This window comes from Camelus bactrianus, chromosome 1, assembly GCF_048773025.1.
Source record: "Camelus bactrianus isolate YW-2024 breed Bactrian camel chromosome 1, ASM4877302v1, whole genome shotgun sequence".
In the NCBI taxonomy this organism is placed as follows: domain Eukaryota; kingdom Metazoa; phylum Chordata; class Mammalia; order Artiodactyla; family Camelidae; genus Camelus; species Camelus bactrianus.
Window position 1 is genome coordinate 79,803,701 of NC_133539.1, and position 8,657 is coordinate 79,812,357.

An 8,657-nucleotide genomic window follows, 5' to 3' on the forward strand; every position below is an offset into this window, starting at 1 on the left:
GAAGGCTGCCAATGTCCATCAGACAATCTGCTTTGAAACAAAGAGAGAAATCAAATCCATTCTTTTCGAGTTCAAGGTTCTTTTACATTATGACTTTGGTGTTAATGCTTAATTGCCCCTTTAAATCGGGAAGAAACTTACAGGGTAGAAGTGTGGTTATTGAAATTCAAAGGATAGAGAGTAAAAAAGTTGAAAAACAACTGTTATCTGATCATAGAGCAAAATATACATAACGACTTCAGCTATACTTTCTCCACCTGCCCTGACTTAGTTTCCCACCTGTCTGCAAACTACGACGTGTATCTCCAACAAAATGATTCAGGCATCACTGGCACCTCTTTTCTCTGAAATCCTACTGCACATGTTGATGGGAGCATAATTCAGAGTTTATTTCACACAATACTATCTAATTCTTCAACATATATTTATCCAAGAAAAAAAAATTTATTGAGTGATATATGACAGTATTCAGTTTTTGTACAGGTATGTATACATGTACATATATATTCTTCCTCCTTCCAAAAATAATTTGAAGTAGCTTATGCTAAAAAGCTCAAATACAATCAAATCTTGAAGTAGAGTTTAAGTTTAAAAATGGGTTCAAATAATGAGGCAAAGTAAAAGGAGATGAGTAAGGACCCCTTTTCAACTGAACACAAAACTGGCCTTGAGCTTCCATAATATCAGACCAAAAAAGAAAAGAAAAGAAAAAGAAAAGAAAGCTTTCCTTGTTTTAAAAAAAAAAAAAAAAAAAAAACCTCAGAAACATCATGAAAGCAATTATTCTACATCAGAAGCACACAGCCTGACATGTATACAGTTTATATCCACAGATCCTAAGACCATTTGATTCTTGTGTGTGTTTCTATGTGCATTTACTTCTAATGCAGACATTCCATATGATAAGAACTTTGAGGTGGAAATGGCATGATGTCTATGGCACACTCTATTAGGTACCCTAGGTTACAGCTATTGCCTCCTTCCTGTCAGTTAACAAGAGCTCTGATTTGGTTTAAGTGTGACACTGCATGTCCACAGGGAAAGCAGACCTCTCCCCCAGCCCCAGGGGAAGGACCATGATTGATCAAAACCAGTCATGCAATGTATTATCTCTTTGCAAGTGATTAGTTTAGGAGTGGAATGTGTCATAGTTTTAGTCAACCAGGCATAAAGGGAAGTCTGCTGATAGCATCTGCGGAAAAAATGTCCTTTTTTATTAAAAGAGACATTTCCATGAGAAGACTTCCTCTCTTCTTTTTGCTTTGGGTGGAACTGTCTGAAGGGGTGGTGTTTAGCTCTGTGGTAAGTCATGTTGTTTATCTTGTTTCCAAAATGAAGAGCCAAGAGGATTACAGCAAAGCAGTCCCAGATCCCTGACATCCCTGAACTGCTGAGTTAGCCAACTGTGGACCAGTAGACCTTCAGAATCTTTGTTCTGAGAGATAATGGAAGTCTTTAATATTTAGATTGTTAATTGGTTTTTCTGTTGCTTGCACACAAAGGTTTCACAACAGACACCATATTTCATATTTCTATATTCAACACAGACCTGAGCAAAAATTGGCACTCAACAAACGCATAGAAAAAATTGTAATCAATCAGATAAGATCATTGGTCATCACAGCAATATTGATGTATCTCTGTAAGGCAGAATTCTTCCTTAAGATGGTGTCCAATAGTACTTTTATTTTTACCATGCTGAGGTAAACCTAACTGAAAGCTACTATAATCCATGCTAACACACCTGCACAAGAAACCATTATTTTACCAAATGCCATCATGGGCATGTGCTTTCTTTATATAAGCATTAGGAAGGAGTATTAAAACAAAAGATCTGCATCTTTATTTCCTTTGACAACAGTTCTCACATGACTGACCACTACCTAATTTATAAGTATGAATAGAAAACTTTATTGCTTTATTCAATAGACTGGAGGAGATGGGGTGCTCTCTGACCGAAAAAAAAAAAAAAGATGAGCAAGATGCCTTCATTCTGCCCAGTTATCTTCCAAGTAAACTATCATCCAGAGAAAAAATAAAATCACAGTATTATCATAGTTATTTTATCAATATTCAGCATGTGAAAAAAATACATCTACCCTCGACATAGCTATTCACTTTTTCTTTACTTTTTCTCCTTTCTGAAGTATTTGGGTAAATTTTACACATCTATTTATTCTGTAAAAGTGGCAAACACTTTTAGTTTCCAAGCCCAAATCCATTTACCCACCTTTTTCACAGATTTCTGATTTTCTCCAAGGTAGCGGTATGCCACACGAAAAACACATTTTCCAACCTCTCAGATACATAGAAGTGGCGAATTGACACAATTCTATCAAGTATGGAAGTCTACGGGGAGAATGTCCACATCACAAAAAAAAAAAAAAAAAAAAAAAGACAAAATGCTCAAGGAGAAGGCTTATCTGGCCCTTTCCTCTCCTTCCTTTTCTTTTTCTTAATCTCATAAAGAGCCCTCTCCTGTTTATTCAGCAAAAACCAAACAGATCCTCACCACCACTGCAAAGCAAAAGGGAAGGAGGAAACAGGGAATTTCCTTCCTTCAGACTCTAGAGTAATCATTCTCATGTTCTCAGCCCAAGATGATTTTACCTCTAAGGGACATTTGGCAACGTCTGGAGATAGTCTTGGTTGTCATAGCTGTGTGGGTGAGTGGGTGGGGTGTGCTACTGCCATCTAGTGAGAAGAGGCCAGGGACGTTGCTGAACATCCTACGATGTACAAGATACTCCCCTCACAACAAAGACAAAGCCTTATGAGCCCCAAATGACAGCAGTGCCAAAGGTGAGAAATCCTGAGCGAGAGTACCCTTTGTTCTCTTTTTCTGCCCCCTCCTTTGGGCCTAGAAAGCAGGCAAGATGGCAGAAGCAGAGCAGTGGTCTTACGACCACAAGAAGGAAAGCACCAAGATGACAGACGAAGCCTGATCCCTTGTTTAAATGTTTAAGTAACTGTCTTCTCCTGATTTTCTTATTATGTGAGATAATCCACTCTTTTGCTTATTCAGCTGTGAGCCAGGTTTTCTGTTGCCTCATAGCCAAAAGTATTTCTAAATACACATTTATTATTCACTTGTCTATTTTATGTTCAGGCATGGGGCTAAGCATTCTGAATGAAATGATAAATTAGGTATGGTTTTTGACCTCTGGGACCTTACTCTCCAGCAAGGGAGCCAACCATCAGCAAGTGTGAAAGGTGGACTACTCCTAGTATGAATGACATGCGTGGGAGCTCAAAGTACGGATACAGGAAGAAAGCAGGGTGATGGAGGAAAGACCACTCCAAGGAAACAACAGGTTTTCCCATCCTATAGTTGGGGGTATATGTGTTGGGAGGTTGGGGGAGTTGGAAAGTAATCTATGAAGACTAGTATAAGCAAAGCACAGAAGCCTAAAATACAGTGCAGTATTAAGGAAAATGATAAGGAAAAGTCTCGTGAATGGAATGAAGAGTAAAGTGAGGAGGAGTTCCAGGTGGAAGGCGTTTTAATCTAAAAATGTAAGTTGGGGAGTAAATTGTAAAAAGAGTTGGAAGTCCTCAGAGTTCTGGACATTAGCATCCAAGCTGTAAGGAGCCGTTGACCATGATTAACAAGAGATCTGCAAGACCAGACCTCTGTTTCAGAAAAAAATAAGAAGTTTGGTAACTGGACTTGCGTGAGTCCATTTACAAATAAACTATAACTGAGGAATCATATCTTTCTATTTACAATCTAATCTAATAGGCTGGAAACAAACATCAAACTTCACTTCAAAATACTTTAAAATAAGGTAAAAGTGTGCTGTTGAACTGTCACAGTTTCCATTGTTAACTGTTAATTCCAATTGTGTTTTACTTACAAAAACTATGTTAGTATTTGTTAGATAATTCATAAAATAATTCCTTTGTGTAAAAATTAAAAAAAAATTCTAGAAATAAACCATTACTTCACTTTGCTAAAAAAAAATATTAGAAATAGTTTATTTCAACACATGGAAACCCAGAGGTCTTTATCAATTATACCTACTATATCAATATTGCCCCTTAAAAAGTTGTCAATAACACTGAAGCTTAGATTATATCTGTATTCTCTAGTTATAGCTACTTAATTAGCCTATAAAAATTGTAGCTAATTTAAGGAAATCAGAAAGAAGATATAGATCCTGCCCCTGGATAACCATATGGAAATAATAAAAGTAGAATAAAATATGAGAATTTCAGGGTTGGAAGAGAATTTAGAGAATCAGGGAAGTCAGCCAACCATGCTAAGAATCATCAAGACTTCAAACACTACCTACAGCAAAAGGAGTTCTCAGCCTACCTTCTGTGAGTCTATATTCCACCTTCAACTTCAAAACAATTCAGACATTTATATTTGAAAACATTTTATGCCTAAATATAAAAAGAAAATTTCACAAAATTAACCCCCACTTAGGGAATGAAAGAAAAGACTGACAGAAAGTACCGTGGGGTGGAAGGAGGGAGACTATGGAAAGGAGAGTTGCTTAAGAGGGCTTTTCTCAAGCCCACGCTGCAGGAACTCTGGCACCGTCAGCTGAAAGACTGACTCCCTCAGTTTCTGCTTATGTTAAGAGGACTATAGAACCAGCAGGCTTACAGAAAACAGTTACTTTTTTTAATCAAACCAAGGCCTCAGTAATGATTAACTTCCACTTTCCCTGTGAATCACTCAATCACTGGGCAGAGAAGGTAGACAGATTCATTCTCTGCCAAGGGCACAATAAACTTAATGTTTTTGTATTTAACATTTAATATTTTAAGTATGTGCATGGTGGCCCTTGCTTCTGAGCTCATTTCAAAGAGCTGGTGTTCTGCTAGTTTGCAATGGCTGATTGAAATGCCCAGACATTTTTTACATTTTACACTCAAATACATGTACCCATACCTTCCTTTAGTAATGTTTTTATATCTTTGATCCTATTTATAATGAAGCATAATTAATTTTTGAGAAATGCATTATGACTGTAATTTTCATGTACAGCATGATAATTTACTTAAGCGAAAATAGTCTACTGTAGTTTCAATATAAGAAGAAGAAAAATGAGTATATTAAGTACCCATAAAAAGGCAGAGGAATATACAGGGTTAGCTATCTGATCTCATGCTTCCTAAGTCCTACGTGTATCACCATGGTCCTGGAAATGAAAAAAGAAATAGTATAGTATCTCTGTGGAGGCCAACTGCTAGTGATTCAGGGTAATCACAAATGAGTCAAATATTAGACACGTAATTTCCCTCATCTCTATAACACTCCAACAACCTCTTCTGGAATAAACCATTTCTAATTTAAAATCTCAACACAGATAATTTTATATTCACTGCAGGCGGCTTTTCATTGCTACTCACAAAGCATTGCGCTGGACCGTAAGGAGCCAACGGAGACGTCTGAAATGTTTGGACTAGCTTCTCTGCCCAAGGGAGTTGACTGCCCCATGATGCATAATCTATTAGCTGCTCATCGCGAGGGATCTACAGAGGGACATCTCGAGTCGAACCACGCAGACCTGAAAACCACTCCGCTGGAAATGTTGTGGGAAAGAGCAACTTTATTATCCCTGTCAAACTACGAGGCGGAACCAGTCCCGGAACTAGCCGGGGGGCCTGGGCAGAGCAGGAGGCTGAAGGCAGCTCCCCAGCGCTCCGCCCCGGCCTCAGGCAAGGGTTTCTCGTGGAGGCGGCATTGTTTCTCCATCTGCTCAGCCTCCGTATTTCGCCAGGAAACCCTCCCCGCGCTCTCGTAATCTTTTCCTTATGGCTTTGGTACCTCTCTGCCGACTTCTTGGCTCCGGCTCTCTGTGGTCCCTGGGCACCGCTCTAGGGTGAAAAGCTGCAGTGACTGGGGCGCCGCTCTAAGGCGTCGGAGGCGACTGCACTCGTCGGCCCGAGCCCGGGCGGCGTGCGCGCCTCACACTCGCTTTCTCCCTTCTCTCCCGGTCTCTCCGGCTCGGACAAGCTCTCCCGGCCTCTCAGCCCGACTCCGGCTCGCCTCCCCCCGCGGTCTCGCCTCACACCCGCGCTGCGCGCACGGCGTGGTCCGCCGGGTCGTCGGCGCGCAGACACGACGCCCACCGCCCGCAGACTCGGACTCGGGCCGGAAGGGTCACGGCGCCGTGGGAGGCGGGGAGGAGGGGCGAGGCGGGCCGCGGCAGGTGGGGAGCGCAGGGGGGAGCGGGAGGCGGCGGGAGGCGGGGGACCGGCGGGAGAGGGAGCCCAGGGAAAGGGAAGATGCGTCTGCTCCGAAAGCGCCAATGAAGAGAGGACGGAGGGGGCAGGAGCGGAGAAGAGCCGAGAACACCCACCAGGAGGGGGTGGGCAAAACGGGCAATTTACAAACTGCCAGGGCGAGAGCTGGGGAGCGGGGGCGGGAGGAGGCTGAGAGGAGAGAAGGGAAAATAAGGGCAAGTTCCCACCTCTCCCCAAAAGGTCGAGTCTGAAAACGCGTCCCCTGAACAGGGAGTTAAACAGGGTTTGGTCATGGTGTAAAGGGTGGATTTAAAAAGGAATTAAGTGTCGTGTAGTTTTTCCTAGACTAGGCTCAGTTTCATCTCGCTCAACTCTGGCAAATGACCCTCCAAGTAAATGAATTGGCAGTATGCAGAAACGGAAGCTGAATTTCCTCGACTGTGGAGTCCTCCTGAAGTATCGGCTGGTTTTTAAATGAAAATAACTGTTTAGGAGGTTCCATGAACCCCAGTGCTAAAGAAATCAACCAGTTCATTAAAGTTCATTATTTTTTATTGCTTTTATTTTTGTCAAAGGATAGAGGTGAGGGGTTGGTACCAAGAAATGTTTAAAGCAGCCATCTAGGTAGCTTTCTTTTTCAAAAAAGACAAAATGGGCATCCTAAAATAGCTAGAAGGGTATTGGGAAACTCAGTTACTCGGCTGGATGGGGGGGGTGGCCAGAGTGAGTGAGTGAGAGAGAGACGGAGAAGCATTTAAACTCTAACAGACGATTACACCTCCAGCAACCCCCTCCCTCCGCCTCAACCCAACGGAATTGGAAAAGGGTTAAGCGTAAGGAGGAGAGAGCAGGGCAGGGTGGGTGGAAGGTGGGGAAGAAGAGGGAGAGGCAGGGAATAGGAAATTCTCGGCAATCCCCGGGATTAAGAAAAACGCCGGAGCTCGGCGGACGCAGGAAGCTCCCTTACCTTTCTCTCTAAGCCCCGTTTGCACCTGATCTGCAACCATAAATATTTCGTGATGCTTAGTGTGCAGCCAAACGATGGCCGAATGTTAAACAATTCTTCACTCTCCCTCCCCTTTTTAAAAAACAGGTTTAAAAGAATGTTAATACTGTTCTCATTATCCATCGACTCCAAAACATTCCGCTTTGTTGGGAAGAGAGACGAAAACCAAGCGCTTGGGCAAGCGTATATGTATTTATATATTACGCGGTAGGAATATAAACATATATGCGTTTTCTGCATATAAATCCAAAAAAGAAAAGCGCCACAGATGCCTTTGAAAGCGGGAGGGGACAGGAAAAGAAAAACTTGGCAAGCCAAATGTATCCAAAGATTTCATGCCAGGAGCCACCTGCTTCAATATGCAGAATTCCCGAGAAGATACAGAGGGAGAAGGAAAAAAATTAAAAAATAAAATACCCCAAACACACACTTGAAACTGGAAGACGCCTAAGATGCGTGGAAATGGAGAGGATGAGAGCTCCCGAAGGTACAGATCCGTCAGCTAAGTGAGCAATCGCCTCCGAAAATCACAGGCGGGGAGGTGGCTGTAGATACGTCCCCTGCTCCGGTCCCCGCCGCCGCCGCCGCTGCTACCTGTAGACACGCGCACACACACGCGCACACACGCGCGCACACACACAGCACAATCTCCTCTCCCTCTCCCACGTCTCTCCGTGGCATTGCCGGCTGCAGGAGTCTGAATCAAGCTAGATTCATCCACCCGACCCTATCCTGCCCCCTCAGAGGCACGATTGCCTCCCTTGCCACCCTCTCTTCGCAGGGTTTATTGCACAGCATTCCTTCTCAGGCAAGCCCCCTCCTCCGGGCCAGAGAAGTGCAGTAGGGGTGGGCTTCGGGGACGCGGATCCAGCGGTGGCAGACGTGATGTTGATGTTGGTCCCTCCCTTTACAAGTTCCGCCCTCCTCCCACCCTCCTCCCGCCGGACCAAGCATCCTTCTCCCGCAGCGCCCGCAGCGCCCGCGGCGGCAGGAGGGGTTAAGGGCCCCGGGCGTCACGTGTGACGTTCACCAAACCACTCTGAGGAGAGTGTGAGTGAACCCGCACGGCCGCTGAGCCATGAGGCCTCGGACGCAATGAGTTTCTCTGTTCTCGGCGTCATTGTGCTCCCCTTGCAGGCGTTTTCATCTTGGTGACTGAGAGTGAGGAGTTGGAGGCTACAGCCTTCTACTGTGCCTCTTCAGTTTTTCTTCCCCCTTGATAGACCCCTTGCCACCAAACTCGCCCCTGTTTCCTGTTTCCACCAGCTAGAGGCAGAGTAAGCTCTGAATTGAAGTGTCGGTTGTAGTCTTGAATGTGGGAGCAGTATAAATGCATCGCCCCTCTGGCCTCTTCCTGCTGGCTGCACCCACATCTGCTGCTGGATAGGTGATCTTTAAAAATTCATCATAGCTAATCAGTGTTGGCTTTTGTAATGGTTGTGACTCACTA

The 8,657-nt window shown here is 43.8% G+C and overlaps 1 protein-coding gene across 1 annotated transcript in view; it reads right to left on the reverse strand.

The window, feature by feature from the left end:
• The window catches only part of NLGN1 (neuroligin 1), a 763,385-nt gene extending 757,184 nt beyond the window's left edge, over positions 1 to 6,201 (reverse strand). The window contains exon 1 of the mRNA XM_045511267.2: positions 5,783 to 6,201. The gene's annotated coding sequence lies outside the window, so the exon portion shown is untranslated. The remainder of the gene's footprint in view (positions 1 to 5,782) is intronic.
• Positions 6,202 to 8,657: the final 2,456 nt, after the last annotated feature.